The 24,499-nt window shown below is 40.9% G+C and overlaps 1 long non-coding RNA gene across 1 annotated transcript in view; it reads right to left on the reverse strand.

Annotated features, from left to right (window-relative positions):
• Positions 1-21,091: 21,091 nt before the first annotated feature.
• The window catches only part of LOC126083998 (uncharacterized), an 83,652-nt gene continuing 80,244 nt past the window's right edge, over positions 21,092-24,499 (reverse strand). The window contains exon 3 of the long non-coding RNA XR_007518903.1: positions 21,092-21,164. This is a non-coding gene — a long non-coding RNA (uncharacterized LOC126083998). The remainder of the gene's footprint in view (positions 21,165-24,499) is intronic.

Below are 24,499 nucleotides of genomic sequence, written 5' to 3' on the forward strand. Positions count from 1 at the left end.
CGTTGAGGGTTTCCCTTGTTTTCGCTGACCCTCCACTTTACCAAACATGATGTCCTTCTCCAGCAATTAGTCTTTCCTGATAACATGTCCAAAGTAAGCAAGACCAAGTCTCACCATCCTCGTTTCCAAAGAGCATCCTGGTTGTATTTCTTCTAAGACTGAATTGTTTGTTCTTCTGGTATGTTCAATGTTCTTCATGGTACATTCAATAATCTTTATCAACATGACAATTTGAATGCATCAATTATTCTTCTGCTTTCTTTGTTCATTGTCCAGCTTTTGTGTGCATATTAGAGTATGGTGACTCTATATCTGATGAACTAATGCTGAAGATGGGGTAGGGAAAAGGGAACAGTGATTCTAAGCCAGCAGATCAATGGTACATTTTCAGCAGTGCACCTGTGGTCACAGTTGCTGGGGCCAAGGTTAGACCGACTTTGAAAGTTTGGCATTTTAGCCCTGTTTTGGATTGAATTGTGTCCCTCCCCCACCACACTCCAATGTTTGTCAACTTGGCTAGGCCAGGATTCCCAGTATTGTCTGATTGTCCACCATTTTGTGATCTGATGTGATTATCCTATGTGTTATAAATCCTAACCTCTATGATGTTAATGGGCAGGATTAGAGGCAGTTAAGTTAATGAGGCAGGCCTGAATCTACATAATTATGTTGTATCTTGAGGAAATCTCTTTTGAGATATAAAAAGAGAGAAGTGAGCAGAGAGGAGAGGGACCTCCTACCACCAAGAAAGCAGAGCCTGGATCACAGCATGTCCTTTGGACCCAGGGTCCCTGTGCTGAGAAGCTCTTAGACCAGAGGAAAGTTGATGACAAGGACCTTTTCCCAGAGCTGACACAGACAGAAAGCATTTCCCTGGAGCTGGCACCCTGAATTTGGGCTTCTGGTCTCCTAGACTGTGAGAGATTAAATTTCTCTTTGTTAAAGCCATCCACTTGTAGTATTTCTGTTATAGCAGCACTAGATAACTAAGACAGCTCCATTGTGGTAATTGTCACCCTGGGTCACTTGTCACCACGAGGAATCAAGGGCCATCCTCCTGGGAAGCTGGAGTGCAGTCTCACCTCCAAAGAGGCCTAGCCCTGGACAGTTCAGGTGGGGATACCATGGGGACACTGACAATGGTGCCATCTAAGCTATCACACACTGCTGCTAAATGGAATGCTGAGCACAACACTGATACCTGAGAGCTTGAGGCCCTGAGTTAGGGGACTATACTCATTCCCCTCCTAGGAGGATTGCTGTCACAGTTCACCCTAAGCTACTTGAACTGAGTGAATTAAAAGGTAGCTTGCCAAACCCTCAAAATATATAGAGCTTTCCTGGAAAGGTAAACATGGATGAAATTGGGGAGAGAAGTAGGAGAGGGAAGGAGGTCTATGCAATGCTGTGGGACTATTTCCAACACCAGCTGCTATGCTTCTGTATATCATGCTACATATCCACAGGGGAGTGACCTTTACTTTGAATGTTTGTCTTGACTTGTTTTGGGGAGTTAGTTCCGGAGGGGACAGAAGAGTGAAACAGATATTAGAAATCATATTTGAAAGGGAGTTTTTGAGATTTGATTTTTACAGTCAATAAATTGAATAGAAGAAAAGGGAGGAAACCTTCATGTCAAAGTTGTGTCATGGTGGAATTGAGCAATGTTGTATTTCTGCAGTCTTAAGGGGTATAAATGAAACTGAGTCTCCCTAAGTATGGTAACAAAAGCTGCCTCTCCCCACACCTTTTTCAGTTGCCTCATAATATTCACAGACATCCCTCTTCTCCTCCATCAAACAATTGTGCAACGACCTTTTCACACTCCAGAGTCATGCTGGTCATTTTGCAATTACAAACTTCATAGATAACATCTGCATCCTGGCAGGCTTTGAGCCTTCCTGTTTGGGTGAACTTGTGGTCACAGAGCCAATCTTGTCAACTAGCAATATTCAAAGTTAGCAATTAGGCAGCTAAAATGATTTTCACCTTAATTACATTCAAAGACTGTTTTTGCTTTTTTGTTTTCTTTTTTTAAAGAATCAAGTTAAAAAAAAAAAAAAAAGGACGTTTTTTCACCCTTACCTCATTCTAAATCACTTCAGACTTTCCAGTGAGATCTGCTCTTGGGCACAGAGCAAACTTGAGAAAGTTGAGCTCAAAGGGAAAAAGAGGCTTGTGAAAGTTAGGAGGAGCAAGTAGAGGGGTGGGTTTATTTTTAATTAGGTGCTTATTTGGAATGGAAATCTGTGTGTAATCTGAACCACTGTGAGCACTTGTAGACATTAAATGAGGGAACAATGAGAATCTCTGTTGGAACTTTAACTGAACGGCAAACCTGTTTTCCATACCTCAGTTGTCCAGATAACGGTATTGTTCAGCACAGTGACTTCACCGTTAGGCAGGGAAACTGTATACAACCTCGATGACGGGGAAGCGGGGAGACAGAATGAGTCGCTGCTGCAAACTGAAATGTCTTTTGTCCCCCTGTATTAAATGTTTGTTTCCAAATCTGGAGTAAGTTCCTCAAATTCTCCTTTCTCTGCCTTCTGCCAGCATGGGTATGTGTTGTCCCTGTTCTTTCGCATAATTCCTAGTCATCTTACGGCTTCTGGGAGGTCCCAGTCGAATGGTGAGACTGAAATATTTCCTTTTCTCCCTCCACAGAAACAAGCTGCACACGGTAGCCATGTCATAACCAGTGTTAAAAACATTTTCTTTTCCTTCTTGAAAGTTCACATAACTTTCTTGACCTACTTTGTATATAGTAAGACTGGAGCCAAAAATGTACTTTGCCTCATCAGATAGGGGCTCTGCCTGCCAGGTCCTGACTCTTTTCTGTCTACCAGGATCTCTTGGCAGAGGCACTTCCATTACAAACTGCTGTCCTAAGGCCGAAGATAAAACCACCCAACACTTAGCAATGTGGGTGAGCTAGGTCTAACAGAGAAAATAACGCACTGATTCAGCGGTTTAGGTGGAGATGATGGGCGTATAGCCTTTGTAGTTGAGTTTTGTTAAGTCTAATCCTTTTGCTTACTCTTCTCTCCTTTTGAAATAAATGAGTTCTCTCTAAGTCATTTGGGATGTGGGAAGAAAGTATGATAAGACATCATTGAGAGAAATTCATCATTATGCAGATAAACCTTGAGGATTAAAAAAGTACAATTTCAGGATTGTTGTTTTAAGTTTATTAAACAGTTCTCTTCTAAGGAGCTTTGGGTAACATTTTTAAGTGAATTTGATCTAGTTCTTTATTGAAGATCTAAGAAGAAATTCAGTCTTGGGAAATAAGGGTTGCCTTTCTCTTGGGAAAGGACGTAAATAAGAAGGAAGCCTTTGATGAAGTATGAGAATGGTATCAGTGAGATGGGGAGGAGAAAGGGAGAGGGGAGGAATTTTCAAAGAGAAAAACCAAGACTCGATATGCTTTAAAAAAATTACTTACTAATGTTTTTTAAAGCACTTTTATTTTATAGCTTATTTTTGGTGGACTGGGGCCAACTAACATATGACAGGCAAAACTATGTATATAAAAAAAAGAGCTAGAGGAAAAAAAAGTGATATTTGGGAAAGAGGGGATGACTGAGAACACATTGGTACATTAATGAATTATTTCTGCTTATCAAATTAAAAAAGCTTCTCATGTTATTACTTTCTTTGCACAACTCAAACACAAGTATTGGTTCTTGTGGTATGTAGAAAGGTGAGTCGGAAAAAGGTATTACAGATGTGAAATTCAGATTGTGTTGGCAGGTAATCCACCCAAAGGCATTTATTCCCTCTGGTTTTCCAAGCCACACTTCTGGAAGAACACACCTGAGAGTAGGTAGATTCAAAGCATGAGGTAAGAGGAATAGGAAACCCCAGGCTGGTTTTTTTGGAAGAAAGAACAATTTCTTTCAGATTCCTTTTTGGGCATCTATAATGTGCATCAAAGAAGAATTCCAGAAAGATGGGAATGACAAGTGAATGCTGGGTATTTTTACATGGGAATACACTCCTAGGGTCAAAGCAGACTTATCTTGTTGGATTTGGGGTTATATACTCAAATATCAAACACAATTTCATGGAGGAATGTCTTCATTTTGATGTATTAACAAGATAATGAAACATTTTAATAGTAAAGGTTAATATTTTCACATATCGATCCATCAGTCCACAACGTTTATTTACATAGCAATGTTTGGAGGCTGGGAAGCTTATGGGTTAGGGGATTACTTTAACTTCACTTTTGAATATCATTTTTTGCTTTTTTATAATCTCATGAAGTCTTTCAAGACTTCTATAAGTGATTCTTTCACAACCTGGACACTTTATGTCCTCTGCTCCTTGTACCTATTATGATTGCTAACAGCTGTTCACTTTAATGAGACCTCGTGAGAACCTTAGAGAGAAAAAAAGAATGAAACCAAAGAAGAAATCTTTATTTGTAGGTCAAACTCAGGTCAGCACCTGGGAGTCTTGCAAGTGGCTTCCAACAAATGGAACCAAATTTGGAAGTGGAGCCTAAAGCATATTTACTATGTGGTGGGTGCTATGCTAAGTGTATTGCATATACTATCTCTTTTAATCTTCAAAGCAGCCCCATAAGATAGGAAGTGTTGTCCTTACCATTTTGCATATGGGGAAACTGAGTGAAGGGCTTTAGCAACTTGCATAATGTCACATGGGCAGGCAAGTTGCAGAGCTGGGTTTAGAACCTTGATCTGCCCCACGGTAGCATGTGAACTGAACTCCAAAGCATAAAATTACTTCTAATTTTGTCACGGCTGATGCAGAAGACACTATTTGCCCAAATATCCACTTCACATATATTCTTTAAGCTGAGGATTTAGTTATGTGCTAAGGTTCAGTAACTCAGATCACAGAGTGTTCAGTACTTACGTGGAACCCTGGTAGTGCAATGGCTAAGCACTCAGCTGCTAACTGAAAGGTCAGTGGTTCAAAGCCATCAGCAGCTCCACAGGAGAAAAGACCTGGCAATCCGCTCCCGTGAAGACTACAGCCTAGGAAAGCTTATGGGGTATTTCCACTCTGTCCTGTAGGGTTGCTATGAGTCATAACTGACTTGATGGCACACAACAATTCTTCCTTGCTCTTAAAGAAAGCCGAAAGACAAACAAGCACCAAATGGAATGTTTGTGAGCAGAATTAGCTCCAGCTGACTGCCTTCTTTTCCTCCTTTGAGACTATGTCTTGGTTTAATTTACTTCTACAGATATTAATTTTTTTAAGAGTAAGTGTAGAGTCCTGTACTATGATAAGTACTGTGGTAAGTGCTGTCAGTTAGAGCAAATTGGTAAAAACAAAATGCACCTGGAACAGTTAGGTAACTGTGTTGTTGGACGTCATAGAGTTGGCTCTAGGTACATATGGAAGACCATGTTTGTGTCAAAATAAATGATATAACTCAGTCCTCTGCTGCCCAAACAATTCTTGTGTTAAAATTGCCCCACCAAAGGAATGATTTCTGGGTGACCTAATAAAGGGGGTGCTTTTCCAAAAATCTGGCTTGATATTCCCTTTTGCCACCACTGGGCCCATAACCATAGCCCTATAACCATGAAACTAGCAGTATCATTCATTCAACCTCGTACTTAATTGGCGCTCAGTAAATATGAGCCCAGTAAAGAATATCTCATAAGTCAATTTAAGAGCATTACTAAATATCTCCACTAAATCAGATAAATTAGAAATAAATAGCTAAGGAATTTGGCGGCGTAGTGGTTAAGAGTTCAGCTGCTAACCAAAAGGCTAAGAGTTCAAATCCACCAGCCGCTCCTTGGAAACCCTATGGGGTCATTCTGCTCTGTCCTACAGGGTCACTAAGAGTCGACACCTAACAACAACAAGACAGAAAATGTAAGTAATGACAATTTACAGGGGGTATGTTTATTTGTATCTGCTGCTTATACTAAAATAAAATTTAATTGCTAAGACTTTTACGACTTAGACTCATTCTTGATTTTTTAAAAATATGGCACCGATAAACTAAGCTCTGATCTAATGAAGTGACTCTGGCAATATTTCTGGATTTTCCTTTAGGTTTATCTGCCCGCTCAAATATATAACCTCTGAAACTCTTCAACTGAGTTTTTTCAGAAATAGAATCCACATTTGGTTTTGGAATTCATGTCAGTCCATAGGGGTGTTATGAAGGAATTTGCAAAGAGCTTGCTTTGGCTTTTGTTTTTATCTCAGCTTCTGTTGTTATGAGGCCTCATTTGGACGGCCAACGCTGTATGCCAAGTAGAACTGGAATCTGAATTCTCACCTTATAGAGTAGCTCTTGGCAAGCAGGCTTGTGCGGATAGAGCTATAATAAATTCGAGGTGGGTGTAGGAACAATTGGAGTCCTGGTGGCATAGCGGTTAAGGGCTCGGCCGCTAACCAAAAAATCCGCAGTTTGAATCCACCAGCTGCTTCTTTGAAACCCTATTGGACAGTTCTACTCTGTCCTATTGGGTTGCTATAAGTTGGAATCGACTAGACAGCAACGCGTTTCGGTTTTTGGTTTTGGTAGTAACAATTATTTGAGGATGGACCTGGGTTGAAACAAGGTGACTCTTTATGTCTCGGCCATGAAAACGTTAAGGAAGGTGCATACTGAGGAGGAACGTTCAGACTTGACTTGCTAAGTGGATTTTCAGTTTTGGGCTGCTGCCTTGTCATATCCAAATCATCATGACTGAGTAAAGGGAGTCTAGAACCTTCTTTGTTTAATAAGCTGGTTTGGAATGAGGTTTCAGCACTATAAGTAACATCATCTCCTAAGTAGCCAGTGTTTTCACAGTTTTGGGTTTTTTTTTTTTAATTGAAAGTCAATGAGAGTTTGCTCTTGCCTTTTAAGGAGAGCCATTCCTCAGCTCAACCTCTGATTGTCATTTCCTGAGAAAAACCTGTCAGTTGTCGTAAACCTCCAACTGACAATAACTGGTGGCCATTGAGTCAATTCCAACCCATGGCGACCCAAAGTAAGAGCAGAACTGCGCTCTACAGGGTTTTCAGTGGCTGATTTTTCACAAGTAGATTACCAGGTCTTTCTTCCAAGGTGCTTCTAGGCAGGTCAGACCTCCAGGCTTTCGGCTAGTAGCCGTGTGCTAAACTGTTTGCACCACTCAGTGACTTCTATTAAATCTCATTGACTGATCAATAGTCCAGGGACACTCAGCTCTCTGAGGCCACTTCTACTCTCCACCCTCTGTTTCCCTTGAGTGCTTGGTCAGGCAGCTCTGCCTCTAGGAGCTAGAGAGAACCTGGGGCCACGAGTGGCTTCCCTGTGATATTTCTCGAGAGAGATACTTGGTTTAAAATGTCAGCTTGTGAAACAATAGCTTCTAGACTTAATAACTGTAATAAAAATAAAATTGCTCTAATTTATTCAGCTCTTCCTAAATTCTCTGTACTTTATATACATTTTCTTTTAATTTTATGCAATTCCTGCAAGGTAGTTGCAATGGTATTATTGCCATTTTATGCATAAGGAGGCAAAAACTTAGAAAAGTCATAACTTTCTTAAGGCCACAAAGTTAGCCTGCCTCCAAAACTCTTTCCTATTCTAAAGCCACTCATTACAAGAAAAATTCTGCTGGTTGTCGCTAATGGTCACACACACACACACACACACACACACATCCTCGCTCTCTTTCCTTCTCCCCATCTGCTAAAGGGGTTGCAATCCCTTCTCCCTCTACCCTTTCTTTTGGGTTTAACAGCTATGTTCAACTCCACATGTAACTGTGGTACTTGTCGTGGATCCCACGCTCTATGCCGAATGGTACCACCAGAATTTGGATTGAGGGGTACTGCTGTATTTGTAGCAGTGGTAGAATTCAGAAAAACCCCTGCTCGGAACAAAGAGGGGGAGCCCCCTGAATTGGAAAGGAAAAGAATGCACAGTCTTTTGTCTGCTCCTAGCTTTAAAACAGCTGATAGAGCTTATTCTGCAAAAGCAGGGAACATCAACTGGCACACTGATGGAAAACACTCTTCTTTCGTCTCTGGAATGGTTAACTCCTGAGTACACTTGGGTTGCACACGTACATCACTGTGTTGTGTGAGAGTGCATGTGAGGTGTGATCAAAATCAAGCCCCTCAAAGCCACAAAGATCCATTCCCTGCTCTGCGTAGAGGCAGTTTGGGGGAGCTGCTTTGATTCATAAGAAGAGTCATATAGGATACAAACAAACCTGCAGTTTGTCTGGGACTAGAAGGTGGGTGATGCTGGTGTTTCTTTATTTGCTCTTCATTTAGGCAGGGTTTTCTCTCTACAAATCACATCTGGCTGCAACAACTTTTTTGTAATTTCAGTAGTTCACCTTTCTAAATTTCTTAGATGACTGCATTTTTCTACTTCCAGTTGCCTCTTCACATATAGCCCAAGACTCCTTAAATTGGCTCTTCGATCAATAACTCAGTTGACATTTAGATAAATATCTTCCTCCCATGGCAAGGGCAAGAACCATCCTGGTATCTTCTAGAAGACTAGACAAGAGGATATCTGGGTGTAGATGGTAGTGAGAGACACAACAGCCAGCTGGACTTGTGCTTTCCCCATGGAAGGGCTTGAGGTTGAAGCTGCACAGTTATCAGGCATAGCCTTCAGTTCTGCCGTGCAGGGGGCTCCATGATGCCGTGGGAAATCCCAAGAGTTATTTTTGAGATGAATGAGTCAGTGGGAGTCCTGTTTCCGGTGATGAGGAATCTGACTTGGCAGGAAATCTGTCAGCGTGCAGACACATTTTGAAGCATCCGTCTATGACTGAGCCCTCATTGGGCCCTGCTCTAAGTCCTTGTCACACGAGCCAAAAATAAGCTGAGGAGCCCTGTCACAAACTATGTGAAAAATGCTCCAGAGGAAGCATTTCTAGCTTAGAAGCTCAAATGAAGTTAAGTCTTTGAAACCCAGCTGAATTCCTATGCTTTGGGGTTAGGGTATCTCTGACACGATTATTAGAGGTTATTCCAGCAGTGGAGGGTGGGGAGTCTACATTGCTTTACAATTTGTAGTCTGCCAAAGAAGAGAAAAAAATTATCTATATTTTGGGTTTAACATCTGTTCTTAGAGATCTGACATAATGTGTCAACTTATAAACTTCAAATCTGAGCATCACAAATTCATTACTAGTTTTGACTTTTCATAATGACATATTCAACTCAGTTATGTCAAAAGGGGCAAGGAGAAGAACGAAAATCCATCAAATGTGTGCGTCTTCCATATTTTGCTTGTCTTGTGAAATGTATTTTAATGATATCTGTACTTAAGGATGGTAAAGAGGAGGAGAAGGATGAGAAAAAGGAGTTATTTCCATTAATCACAACAAAAATAACCGAGAACAAACGACATAAAAATTCAAGGTTTTAATAACGGAGAACGTATTCAGTGAACCCTTTTCAAGAACTCTAACATTCAACTCGATTTTAGTATGAATGTCTCTAGTGATGCACCCTGGCTCAGAGAATATGCTCCTACATCTTCTGTTTAAGAACTTCATAGACTTTGTGTTATTAATACCCCATTGCCGTCGAGTCGATTTGAGTTCCTGGTGGTTTTGAACTGCCGGCCTTTTGGTTAGCAGCTGTAGCTCTTAACCACTACCCACCAGGGTTTCCTTTGTTATTAATAGACTGTGTTTTTTTAGTTTATTCTTTTCTGTGTACGACATTCCCGTCTCAACTTGCGGAAAACACTTACGGGAGGATTTATAGTAGTAAATATACTCCATGATTCTCACATGATGAATAAGTTAATATCCTATTGTGAATAGTTGGGATTGTGAGTTTGGCCAAGGTTTTTGGCAAAAGTTCGTCTTCCCTTCCTACCTTCTTTGACTTCAAAACAGCCATACATGTTAAATCAAGAATACAAACTTCTCAGGTTGTCAATGAGTGAGAAGTTTTGGTTCAATGTATGAGGCCAGGCTTTGTTTGTCTACATTTTATTGCTTTCGGCTATTTTATATTCCACCTTTGCTTCAGTTCTAATCTATCCTATAGGGTCGCTATGAGTCGGAATCAACTCGACGACACTGGGTACTGGGTTTGCTTCAGTTGTCTTCCAACCAATGGACTCAGGAAGAACATGTTACATTACCCAGTGGTATGTACTCCAGGAAAGAAGTTTGGTATTATTGTAGCAGATACCACAAAAGACTCTCCGAGGCAAGATTTATGGATTGGAAGTCTGATTATGAAAAATACAGTCTTAAAAAATTAGACAATTTATTGAGGATGAATGAATGAATGACTGAATGGACTTCCATTTAGGAAACTGGCCTAAGAGGGGGTCAGCTGCCTTAGGGAAATGGGTATTTCTCAGGAAGCTCTTCTGATTACTAGTCTGGTGTTCTGTGCGTTATACCACGTTGCCAAGGAATCTTTGTTTCTATATGCAAACAAAAAATCATATTCAGAATCATGAGTGATGGTGCCAGTTATAGTAGTTCATTATATTTACCTTTTTCTTTGTATTTTTCAAAGCACTTTCATATTTATAATTCCCTTTTGAGCCAGTTTGGGGATATGGAAAGAGCATTGAACTAAAAGCCAAACAATCTGTTAAAACCAGCTAGCATGTCTCTCCCTGGAGAATCTTGAGATGCCAATGAGCCAACATAAGTGATAGTCCTTGTAGTTTTTATCAAGCTAAGGACTTTGCACAGATCACTTGAACTCTCTGAGCCTGGTTATCTTCATTGATAAAATGAAGGGATTAGGTAGCAAATGAACCAACTCTACCCTTCTTACTCTAATATGCTATTGTTTTTACAAACTTTGGGAGGAATGTAGAGTCAGATGGTTTAAAATAGTCCCTTTTCACTAAAGGGGAACTGGAGCAAAGAGGTAAAGTGGGTCACCTGACTGAGGATGTGAACCTGCACACCCAGTGCTTTCCCCACCCCCTGTGTTTCCTTTGCACATGATAGAGGCTGTTGGAGCCAGTTGTGTCCCATGAGAAACTTCGTGTGGTCCTCAAACTTGGACATCCTTTCACTGAATGCTAAGGACTTTAGGATAAAGAATAGTAAATTCACACCCTGGCTACACCCCCAAAGAAGCTCTGCTCTCAAAGAAAGGCTATGGAAGATGCTTTCTGGCTGAAAGGAAATGCTGGGAGGTCTGAGCTGCTTGCATCTGCATGAACCGTGGGCAAGAAGGAACTATATTCACAGAAGGCAGGACTTGTCAGTCATCAGTAAATTGAGTATGGAGAAGTTGGAGCTTGGTAGTTTTGAATTAGCCTGATTTTCCTTTAAAACAAGTGGTTCTTGCCATCTTGAACCATGGGCTGCTTTGAGATTTGATGATGGCTAATGCAATCACTTTACATAAATGCACTCTGAACCATCACCTAGAATTTTTACAAATAATTTTAGTTGGTAAAAAAATCCCCTAAAGACTATACATACATGGATCTCTTAGGTCATTGGTTCTAGAAATAGTTTGTATAAGTCTATGGTTCTAATCTCAGAGATTGTGACTCATTAGATATTAAGGAATGGATCCTGGGATTCTGATTTTTTAGCTAGCACCCAAGGTAATTCTGATTCAAGTGAGCTGGACTAAACTCCAAGAAGCATTGTCATAGGGGTCGCTGGCTCCTAGCTTAGAGACCCTACCTCAGACTGCTTTAGAATTCCCGTGTCCCAGAACACATTCCAAAATTATCATCTTTCTCAGTTTCAATCTTAAAAGACAACCTAAGTCTCTGGTCAAATGAATTAGCTAAAAGCCAAACAAAGAGTAAAGAAGATTTTGTTCTGACCAAGCCAGTCTGGCTTCCTTCTTAGTCTGGCATCCCCAATTGAGTATTTCGTTTTCCAAGTCACTGGGCAACAGGATGCCAGGCTTCATACGCATATGGGCATTCATCGGCTGCTGTATAGTGGAAGAAATGTCACGGAAGAATGAGCTAGACTCAGTAAGACCATTCCTGGTTTGCTCTGAATCAGCATAATTAAAAAGTAATTGCAAATTAGAGCCAGAGAAATTCTATTGAGCGACAGATGTGCACATGAAGGATGCTGTGAACTGAGGTCAGCTGAGGGGCCAGGAGAATGGTGCTCAGTTGGGCGATGAGTTTTGAGTTTGATGGAGGCAAACTGTTCAAGATGGAGGCTGTGAACAAGATATGGGTGTTGGTGTTATCAGATACTGGCCAGTTCAAACACACCGAACTTGACTGGACACAAAATATCTCGAGAAATAAAACCCTAAAGAATGGTAAAATTCATTACTCCATCTGACTTCAAATGACCACTTTTCGACTACGAATTTACACAAAAGTAATTGTTAAACTCTTCTTTGTAGTTTTCATTAGTAACCCTCTTTATTAAGATATCGTTTAAATCAGGAGTCAGCAAGCTAAAGTGCCAAATAGTAGGTATTTAAGGCTTTGTGAGCTACAACACTATCTCTGTTGTATATCCATTATTTTTTTTATGATTCTTCAATAATAAAAAAAACTGTTTCTAGCTCACTATAGAAACAAGGCACAGACTGGATTTGGCCCTCTGGCTCTAGTTAGATGATCTCTGGTAGAGATTATCTCAACAGTAATAGTAAAACTATTATGTTTACATTGGATTTGATATTTTCTGGTAGAAAATATAATTCAGTAGAGAAGAAAAATCACAGTTATTTAGGTTTCCCATTGATGAGCTATTCTTCCCTTATGCCCTAATTTAAACACAACAATGACAACACAAAAACTCATTCTTATAGTGTCAATTCTGACTCATGGTGACCCTATATGTTACAGGAGAACTGCTCCATGGGGTTTTATTGGCTGTAACCTTTAGAAAGCTATTCACCGGGCTTTTCTTCTGTGGTGCTGCTGGGTGGGTTTGAACTGCTAACCTTTAGGTTAGCAACAAATCATAAACCACTTGCACCACCCAGGGGCCTTTATGCCTTAATAACACCGCCCCCCCCCCAAAAAAAAAGACCTGTTGCTATTGAGTCAATTTTGATTCATAGTGACTCGATAGGACAGAGTAGAACTGTCCCATAGTTTCCAAGGAGCGCTTGGTGAATTCGAAACGCTGACCTTTTGATTAGCAGACATAGCTTTTAACTCTATGCCACCAGGGTTTCCAGCGACCCTATAGGAGGGTCTAAAGTCATGAGAGGAGGCCTGGTGGTGTAATGATTAAGTACTCAGCTGTTAACTGAAATGTTGGTGGCTCAAATCTACCCAGTGGCTCTTCAGGAGAAAGACGTGGTGATCTGTTTCCATGACGATTACAGCCTAGCTAAGCCTGTGGGGGCAGCTCTATTCTGTCCCATGAGGCTGCTGTGAGATGGAATGGATGACAGCACCTAACAGCCACAATGTAAGTGCTGAGTGTGAGCAGCAGTGTTTTCCGAACTTGAATGCCCCGCAACCACCTATTATTAAAACTTGAAAGAGTTGAATTTCAGCTTGGTTTCATTTGACATAAAAATTCAGCTGTGATGACATTTAAGCTGCAGTTTCTTCTCCACCAGGTGATGGACATGTTGAGAGAGCTCAGTGGAATCCCATTTTATGCCCTCAGAGCTGTAGATAAAGTTACAATCCCTTGAAGGCAGTTTAAGAGCAGGAGGGTATTTATGGTGCTTGAGAGCTCAGTTGCTAACCAAAAGGTCGACAGTTTGAATCCACCAGCTGCTCCTTGGGAACCCATATGGGAACCCTCTGTCCCACAGGGTCTCTATGAGTCAAGATTGACTTAATGGCAACAGGTTTGGGTTTTTTGTATACTTTTCAAAATGAGTTGGTGATTGACATGTGCCCCCCAGAGATATGCTGAAATTCTAAAGCCTGGTACCAGTGAAAGTTACCGTGTTTGTAAATAGGGCCTTTGTAGATGTAATCAAATTAAGATTAAGATAAAAAATCAAACCTGTTGCTGTAGAGTCAATTCCAACTCATAGCAACCCTACAGAACTGCCCCATACAGTTTTCAAGGAGTGCCTGGTGGACTTGAACTGCTGACCATTTTTTTGTTTGTTTGTTTTGGTTAATAGCCATAGCTCTTAACCACTATGCCACCAGGGTTTTCATCAAATTAAGATTAAAACCAAAAAAACCAAACCCAGTGCCATCGAGTAGATTCCGACTCATAGCAACCCTATAGGACAGAGTAGAACTGCCCCATAGAGTTTCCAAGGAGCGCCTGGTGGATTCAAGCTGCTGACCCGTGGTTAGCAACTGTAGCACTTAACCACTACGCCACCAGGGTTTCCAAATTAAGATTAAAAAAAAAAGGTCATACTAAATTAGGGTGGGCCTTAATCCAATATGACTAGTGTTTCTATAAGAAGAGGTACACAGACACAGGGAAAGGGTCATGTGAAGACGGAGGCAGAGATTGGGGTGACCCATTTACAAGCCAAGGAATGCCAAGGATTGCCAGTAACCACAAGAAGCCAGGAAGAGACAAAGGAGAACTCTCTGCTAGAGCCTTCAGAGAGAGCATGGCCCTGTCAACATTTTGATTTAGGACTTCTAGCCTCCAGAACTGTAATAGAATAAATTGCTGTTATTTTATGTCATCCAGTTTGTGGTACTCTGTTAGAGCATCCTTAGGAAACTAATACAAGGTGATTCTACAGGTGATAAGAAAGCACACCTTATGCGTTTCCGATGAATAAAGCACTTTCGCCTGTACTAGCATTTCTCAAACTTGGGTCTATAGTCCCCTGGCTTCTTCAGATATATTCTCAGTAGTCCATGAATTTCTATGAAATTCTATGAAAGCATTTAAATTTGTGTTTTTTGTTCTACTGCTATTTACAAATAATAATCACATTTCTGATTACCCAAATAATAATTATTTCCTGAGTACTACCATGACATTTGTTTAAGTCCAAGCGGGCATTTTAACGGATGATCTTTTTGATTCCCAGATAATAAGACAGGTCTTTTTCTTTGGGGGAGGGGGGTGTTATTAAGGCATAAAGTCCCCTGGGTGGTGCAAGTGGTTTATGATTTGTTGCTAACCTGAAGGTTAGCAGTTCAAACCCACCCAGCAGCACCACAGAAGAAAAGCCTGGCAAATAGCTTTCTAAAGATTAAAGAAAATACAGCCAATAAAACCCTATGGAGCAATTCTACTGTAACATATAGGGTCACCATGAGTCAGAATTGACACTATAAGAATGAGTTTTTGTGTTGTCATTGTTGTGTTTAAATTAGGGCATAAGGGAAGAATAGCTCATCAATGGGAAACCTAAATAACTGTGATTTTTCTTCTCCACTGAATTATCTGTTGCCAGATAATAAGACTAAAACAAAGGTAAATTTAAAAAAGGGCAAGTGATGTCACAATTTGAAGTACTTTAACAGATAGAAAAATGGTTGGACTATGGAATCATCACATAACACAAGACAGGCATGATACCAAACTTGAAAGATCCAGCAGCATAGATGTCAGCCCCCACCCTTTAGTAGAGCAGGGATGTTTCGGTCTCAGCAAAACAACATTTTGTCACATTCAGCTAATGTGTTTAATTTGAATTTTGATGATACCGTATTTAATGTGTAAATTTGCATATAATTTGCCCTGTTATGAATATATGTGTATGTGTACATATATACATGAAGGAAGCTTTGGAGCATATTTATAACCCAGGACACCATAGTAATGGGAGGCATTGAAGAGTGTGCTTTCTTAGCACGACTGGGTTAGTGTGGACCAGAGGAAAAGTAGAAATTTTCTAGAATTCCTAAAGTCTCTGGAGGAACACAAATTCAAAGAAGGACATATTAAAAAAAATTGAGGGTGGCAGCCGGCTTCTACCTACCAACTGTAAGCAATTTGGCAAAAGAAGGGTATGATTCTAATGACTAAACAAATCTTTTGAATGAGCTGCATGTGAAATTTCCTCATGGCACCTAGTTTGCGAGAGGAATGGAGCAAACCCCACGTAGGCTTAAAACATGGAGACTCTGGGTGATGCAAAGAGTTAACATGCTCCACTGCTAATCAAAAAGTTGGGGGTTCGAATCCACCAAAGTACACTTTGGAAGAAAGACTTGGTGATCTACTTTTAAAAAACCAGCCTCTGGAAACCCTGTGGAGCACAGTTTTACTCTGACACACACAGGGTCAGCATGAGTAGGAATCGACTCGAGAGCAACCGGTTAGCTTAAATTACATTCATTTTAAAACATTTTCTGATTTATTGAATCCTTCAGAAGGACCACTACAATTAGTAGTAACTTTTGAAAAGCTGTGGTGTAGTCAAGAAAACAAAAGCTCAGAAAATGTTAAAGAGGGAAACAATGGCAACAATGGAAATGGACAGAACACCCACTACAAAGTAGAAACATGAAACTTGACCATTTCCTCTCTTCTCTCTCTCTCTCTCTCTCCTTGTGTGTGTGTGTGTGTGTGTGTGTTTATTTGGGGGTGTCATAGGCATGAATCCACAGTGCCCTCTAATGCCTCACAGTGGGTCTGTGGCAACAGGGCAGCCTTGTCTATTGTCACCCAAATGGAGCACCTCCTTTAATGCAACTTCTTTCTGGGTGGACTTGGAGCTGTGGCTCTGGGGAGCAAGAGTCATGATCGAGTGAAAGTGCAAAGCAGTACTTCAGAAGGCTCAGAGAATTGTGGGAGACCAAATAGGCTTTCAGTCAAGTTCCCCTTCTATTCATTTCTCAACAGAAGCAGATACAGATATTTACTTTGTGATCACTAAGTGCTGGATACTTGTACCTTGCAGAGTTGAGATGGAATGAAAAGCAATAGTCCTCATTCTTTGAAAGCTTGTGCCTGACTGGGGAGGCAGAACACACATACAGCATGCTGAGAACGTGGAAAGATGTGAATACAGGCAATTTAGTTTATCACAAAGCAGACCGGTACACATGCACACGTGTGTGTGTGTGTGTGTGTATTCTATAGATATTGACTTGTAAAGACATCTTAAAAAAACAAAAACAAACTGGTTGTCGTCAAATCTATTCGGACTCATGGTAATCCCGCGTGTGTCAGAACAGAACTGCGCTTCTTAGGGTTTTCAATGGCTGATTTTTTTTTTTTTCCAGAAGTAAAACGCTAAGCCTGTCCTCTGAGGCACCTCTGGGTGGACCCCAACCTCCAACCTCTCATTTAGCAGCTGAGCATGTTAACAGGTTGCACAACCCAAGGACTCCAAAGGGGCCTTAGAGTAGAATAAATTAGGTCCATATTTTTGCATATAGAGAGGAAAGGAAAGGAAATTCTGAGGTAAGAATGAGCAAGTGGAATTCAAACTAGCAAGAAGAAAAGTTAGCAATATTACCCACCTGGCAAAATGCCACTTTTCTTTTACTGAATGTGTCTATACCAGGGGTCCTGAAGCACCAAAGGTGAGGAGGTGTACTGCCTCATGGGGTGTGGGGTTCTTAGTGTTAATTCAGGCTTTTGCTTGAAGCCTAATTACTCTAATACCCACTGCCACTCATAGCGACCCTATAGGACAGAGTAGAACTTCCCCACAGAGTTTCCAAGGAGTGCCTGGTGGATTTGAACTGCCAACCTCTTGGTTAGCAGCCGTAGCACTTAACCACTACGCCACCAGGGTTTCCATAATTACTCTAATACTTGGTCTAATTTTTCTTCTGTTGGGTCCATAGGCTTAGACAAAGCCGAGCAGCTGGTGTGTATTTTTGTCCTCCAGTGAAACTGAGTGTTTTAGCTATTATCCTTTGAAGCCCGAAAACACATGGCTCTCAATCAATGTCCTGGAGCTCTAAATCAAAGTAATGTTTTGTGTGATTGTATTATTAAGAGAGAGCTCTGGTGGCGCAGAGGATAAGAGCTATGGCTGCTAACCAAAATGATGGCAGTTTGAATCCACTAGCTGCTCCTTGGAAACACTGTGGGGCAGTTCTACTCTGTCCTGTAGGGTCGCTATGAGTCAGAATCAACTCATCGGTTTTTTTTTTTTAAATTATGAAGAGATTTGAGGATAGTTTGCATGGTGTCCTTTCCCTATAATCACAGATATTAAATGTAGTCCTAGAACAAGGTATAAAACATCCCTGGAGACAGTTCAGTGATGAAATGCCAGGCCTTTCTGACATTAGTAGGCTTGAGCACAATTAGCTTAGTAATAGTTATATAATGTGTGATTTGTGGCAATGAAGATGCTAAAAGGGCTAATTATTGCATCATAATGGACACACCTTTAACATAATGATGTGCTTGTCCCTTTGTGGTGTTCATAGGTATTTAAATGAAGGGTACTAGTCATCACTGAACTGGCAAGACTGGCTGTCAGGGATCAGGTTGCAGCTCAGCTTAGTCACTAAGGACACAGAGTAGCATTGTTTGAGTGAGCGTGTGGGACATGGGATCAGGCTGCCTGTTTTCATCTTGGCTTCACCACTTGCTGTAGAACTTTGGGCAACTGACTTAACTATCCTCTGAGCCTCTGTTTCTTCATCTATAAAAAGGGGGTAATACTAGTATGTATCTGTTATGATAGAAATTAATGGAGATAATATGTGTAAGCTGTGTGCAACAGCGCTAAGCATAAAGTAAGGGCTTAACGAACATTAGTTTCATTATCGTTGTTGGACTTGTTACCCTCTAGCATTCCTTTTACCTGGAAATTAAAATAGAGATAATGCTTCCCAGGAATATTTTAAGACTTGTAGAGCTGAGTTCTTCCTGGAAGACAAAGTAAAAGGACACTGTTACAGAAGAGTTGATGTGTCTTGGTCAGGAACCCAGTACCTAAACTGGCCACTGCCTGTCTCTATTTCTGCTGTCCAGTACATTCCCAGGTGTGTCCAAGTTTTCTTGCTCCACCCCCAGCAATAGGTACATTGAGGGGCCCTTGGATTGAACTGCCTTCACCTTCTTGCCAGGCCACCACCCTAACCCCAAACTCACTAGTTCCAAGGGCCTCAAATTATTCCAGTAGGAGAGAATCTGAGAGGTTTCTTCTGTGGGGTCCAGGTGGGGACAGGAACATGTGTCTAAGGCCTCCTGTACTGAATGCAGGCCAAATATAAAAAATATATATATATATAAGGTACTTGTTAATGCAGGCCAGGCTGTCTCAAGTGAGGATTATTCTGAATAATCCAGGCCATAGGATCATATCCCACGTCCTTGACCTTTGGAACTCAGCATGCCTCTGCATCTATCTATCTGGGCAGAGTTTCATTCACACTGTATGAGGGCCACCTCTTCTGCCTACCCATGAGCTGACTTTGACCCCTCCCTTGCTGGTTCTGAACGTTTGAGAAGCTAAACATTAGCCTTTTGCAGCCTGTTTGTGCTGGGCATCCCCTCCTACTTTCTCAATCTCTCCTCTTTTGACTCCCCAGCATCCAAACCTTCTCTAGATCATTCCTTCACACCAAAGAAACCAATGGTATCTTTGACCCCAAACAGGTCAGACTGGCCAGTGTGTTCGGTTGAGGGTTTCAGTAACTGGGAACCCTGATGCTCTGCTTTCCTCTGGGTCCCCAGCCTTGAACATGTAAGTCTTCCACTATGCCATCTTCAGCTGCCACTCACAGATCTGGTTATCGCCGGAGATTTCAAGGCCATTAAAATCAACTCTTACCTTCAAATCTTTAAGGATCCCCAGAGATTGATCAGGTACATTAATTTCATTCTCCCTTTAATTCTTGTAAAAACTTCTGTTGGAGTAACTTGTGTCTTTTTTTTTTTTTTTTTTTTTCGGTAAATGAAGAACCTAAGATTCAGGATACAAAAACTGTCAAGATTCACGTAGATAGAAAATGGCAGAAATGCAGCTTGAACCCAGGTTTTCTGATACCAATTCCCATTATCTCTTCTAGTAGATATTTACATTTTGGTTTGACTTTAAATCATGGGTTTCCTTTTCCTGGGAGCTCACATTTCAAGACTGAAAAATTATAGAAATAAGATAATTTGTTCCACTTTTATGAACTCAAATATCAGGAGGAATCAGGTGGGTAACATCCCCATCCTTTCTGAGAATGAAGCTAAATCTAAACATGACCACCTCCAACACTCAGCCCTTCTGAGTGGCTCTGACTATTTTGTGGAAAGTGGAATGGGACAAGGAAGATGTGAGCAGAGAGAGGCCTCAGGAATCTTCAAGTGAACTACTCCCCTGAACACAGTTAGCTGGCCTCCCCTGAAGACATCTGAGAAGGTCGAAATGTATTGACCATGTACTGACCATGTATTGACCACGGCCACTCAATGTTGAAGGCAATGCCCATAAAAAAATTATTTATTTATTTATTTATTTATTTATTTTTAAATGCCCATAGGCAGCTGGTAATTGTGGGACTAATGAGCTCAAAGATTCTTGAAGAAACAAGACCTATGTATATTGTCTGATTTTATTTTTGTTTTGCTGTAAGCAATCACTTGTATGCAAACTGTATCAAGGTCACCTCAGTATCTACAGACTCTGTTTAGCTTAAGATGATCCCAAGTATCTTTACTTGAGTGAGAATATGTGCACAAATTAAAGTACTAGAATTCATGCACTAGTATCAATTGGTTCTTTTGCAGCTCAATGATTAATGCTGTGACAATAAAAAAAAAAAAATAGAGCCTTCAAATAAGAATGTGCCTGTGGCTTTGGTATAGTGCGAATAGGACTTCTATAATAGGGTAATGAAGATCTTCATCTGTTTATAGGCCCAGATGGTTAGGTAGACTGAGAAATGCTGTAGAGATTAGTTACTTAAGGATAAGACAAGGATGAGAGGGAGACCGATTTGACCGATTCATTGCTCTCCATTGCTTTTGTTCAGTATACCAAAAACTAAACCTGTTGCCATCAACCCAATTCCGACTCATAGGGACCCCATAGGACCAAGGAGAACTGCCCCATAGGGTTTCCAAGGAGCTACTGGTGGATTCAAACTGCCAAACTTTTGGTTAGCAGCCAAGCTTTTTACCACAGCACCACCAGGGCTTCAACAGAGAGATTTCTAATTATTTTTTTTCCTCATTGAAAAAAAGCTACAGCAATGTCAAAGAAGTGTTATGGTGCAAAACTGCTGGAGAAAACAACCTGAAGGTAATTGAAACATACATGAGTATGGCATTCTTCTCACAGATATTGAATTCACACTTACCTACCAGATCAGATGTCTTCTTTCTGCATTTCCTTTGCTTTTCTCCAAGCCACAAAAAGACAGCTGTCATCACCAACTTCATCAAGACCTGAACAAAGACACACTAAAATATTTGGCACCATGGACATAAATGATAACTTTTAGGACATTCAAGACTCAAAAGAGTCTCTTAAACTCTCTAAACACTTAGTTTTATTTTGGGACATAATGGAATTCTAGAACTAAAAAGGCTAACAAATGAAGAGTTTATTAAAAACCAAGCTTAATTAAAACAACTCAAGTCACAGACCATTTCTAAGTTTTACAGGGCTGTTTTGAACTGTTTAGAAGTAGAAACTTATGCTGAGTTAAAATGCCCCGTCCATGCAGAGCCCTCCCTACAAGTGTCCAAGGCCACCACAAAAATGCTGAAGAGAGTCCACATCCTTGAATTCAGAGCATCTATGACTGTGCCCACTGTTTGTGAATGTGGTTTGGAAACTAGCGCTTAAGACTCAAAGGAATGAAACCTGCCTAATAAAGAAAGTACCGCAAGTATCTTCTGGAATGGTGGTGACCCAAATGAGTTCTGAAGGATTGAAAAGTTCACAGATATAAAGTATAAAGTTCAAGAATCAAGGATTAAGTAGCTTATTTGTTAGTGCTTGATGTGTTCTTGTAAGGTGGGTGGGGTGGGATATAAAGGCATCAGTTGAAGTGGAGCCAGGAATTCTTCCACGATCCTGCCATTAAGTAGCTGCACATGGTCTTGGCTCTCTGTGAATCTCTCAGTGGTAAAATGTGGGGAGAGTGATTGTTGCTGCCTCTCTGAGGATTAATGAGGCGGTATTCACAAAAAGCATTGTACTTTTAGGAAGGAATGCTTTGTGGCAAGACATTATAGGGCAATAACATTAAGCATGTTTAAAACATGTGCCTGTTGTTACCAAATGGACGCTATGGCTGAATGGTCTTGTATCTCAAATATAAACCAGTCCATATGGAACTGCTTCAGGGTAACAGATGACGGGATGAATACACGAGGTAGTTGATTATTATACAGAAGGTAATTCATGCTTAAAAAGTGCTTTATGCCTGCCATTTCATCCTCAATACACTGAAGACATACTTGAGCAAACCCATTTAGATAATCACTGGCCATTGATGGCAGAAATTAGAAACGGAGAAAAGGAATGGGTCATTGAGTCTGTTTCCCAGGAGATGACATGGAAGAAGCTATTGAAGCAGCAGTGCCTGGACACTCCTGCTGTGCGTTAACGCAGCGTCACCAGCTTACTTCTGTAACTGTGGCTGTGCTAAACGCCAGACCGAGCTCAGGATCGACTACCTCTGGACTCAGTTTTCGTAGTTGTCTAGAAACTTTGGACTAAGAATTACAACTAAACCTGCAGGATCCAGGCGTGACTCGCAAGGCTCTGCATTCAGAGCAGCACCTGTGAACGTCCCACTTTGCTTCTTTAAGCTATACAGATGTGATATTTCCGTTCATCAGGCAGAAAATATGCCAGCTGCTTCCTAAGGAGTATTTTTTCCTGTGTTTGGGGATTCCAGAATTTATTTCTTGATCCACTTGCAGATAACTTCACTCCCTTAACTAAAATCCTCCAAGGATTTCCATTTCTGTTAGGAAAAACATCCCATCTTTTTACCGTAGTCTACGAGGCCCAAGAGCCCTGGTGGTGCAGTGGTTAAGTGGTTGGCAGCTCGGACTCACCAGCCACTTTATGAAAGAAAGATGTGGCAATCTTCTGTAAAGATTACAGTCTTGGAAACCCTACGGGGCAGTTCTACTCTGTCCTATAGGGTCGTTATGGGTTGGCAATGGGTTCGGTTTTGGGGATTATAAGGCCCTACCTGGCTGGCGTCTGACCTTCTCTAGGATCTAAGCTCCCCTTGTTCACCCTGTACTGGGTGTACCGTCAGGTTCATTCCCACCCTATACCTCTGCCCTTGTGGTTCCTTCTGGTTAAAGTGCTCTGTCCAGGTCTCCTCAACATGCTTAAATCCAGCTCAAATGCCACCTTCTCAAAGAGGCCTTCCCTGATCTCCTGAGGGAAAGTCCTGTACTAACCCCTGGCATGCTTTTTATCTTATCACCTCATTTTCTTGTTTTTAAAGTGCTTACACTACACTAACTGTAATTGTCTTGTTTATTTGTTTCCGTCACGATGGTCTAGAATGTAGACCTCATGCAAGTGGACAGCTTGACAGTCTTCATCACTCCTGTAGCCCTTGTGCCCAGAAAAGCACTTTGGACATAGTATGTTCTCACTAAATATTACTACAGTGGATGAATTAATAAACAACATTTGCATGGATTTCCAAATTCTTATTGGATTTTTAATAGTAGTTAAAAAAAAAAAAAAAAAAGAGTTGCCATTGAGTCAGTTCTGATTTGTGATGACCCTGTGTGTGTAAGAGGAGAACTGTGCTCTGTAGGGTTTTCAGTGGCTGATTTTTCAAAATCAGATCACCAGGACTTTTTCTGAGGCACCTCTGGGTAAACTCAATCCATCACCCTTTTGGTCAGCAGCAGAGCGGATTAACTGTCTGCACCACCCAGGTATTCCTTTATACCAGCAGCTCTGATTAATTCCACCTGGTGGGATGTTTTCTTTGAGGAAGTCCTTTGTCCGATATGTAGTTAGCGTAGTCTAGGAATCATTCTTTTCAATATAGTTCAGCTTTAAAGGCAAGAGATAATGTGTGGAGAATGAGATGTAGAAAGACAACTATTTTTGGAGCCACTAAATATGAAAAGTTTTAGTTTTCTAGGTAGAGAGTGGCACAAGAGACCAGAGCTCAAACCTCAGTTCTCACCCTTATCAGCAGAATGTTGAAAAGCAACTCCATCTCTCTGACTCTATCTTCTCATATATTGTCTGCCTAATCAATATCTGGAGCCCTGGTGGTGCAGTGGTTAAGGGCTACGGCTGCTAACCAAAAGGTTGGCAGTTCGAATCCACCAGCTGCTCCTTGGAAACTCTATGGGGCAGGTCTACTCTGTCCTATAGCGTTGCTATGAGTCGGAATTGACTCCATGGCAATGGGTTTGGTATGGGTTTGGAATCTATATCTAAAGAATGTTATGAGGATCAAGGAGAAAAATGTGGCCAAAAACCCTCCGAAACCTTTAGGATGCTATTTGGTTGTAGGATACCGCAGTTTACATATGAACACCTTGAGTGATGTACCTGTTTACTCCTCTGACTTTCTCACTAGATAACACTTTTTACTTTCTTCTGTATCCATAGTGCTCAGGGTGGTAGGTATTAAATATACTGTTGAATAAATGAATGAGTAAATGCTATTACTATTCTTACCTTTTCTTTGCCAACTCCTTATCTCCTTCTTGTAAGTATTGTTGATTTTGTATTTATTTTTTCCCCTCTCTCTTTGGTAAATTATTGGCCATTCAATGGA

The sequence above is a fragment of the Elephas maximus genome, chromosome 10 (assembly GCF_024166365.1).
Source record: "Elephas maximus indicus isolate mEleMax1 chromosome 10, mEleMax1 primary haplotype, whole genome shotgun sequence".
NCBI classification, from domain to species: Eukaryota; Metazoa; Chordata; class Mammalia; order Proboscidea; family Elephantidae; genus Elephas; species Elephas maximus.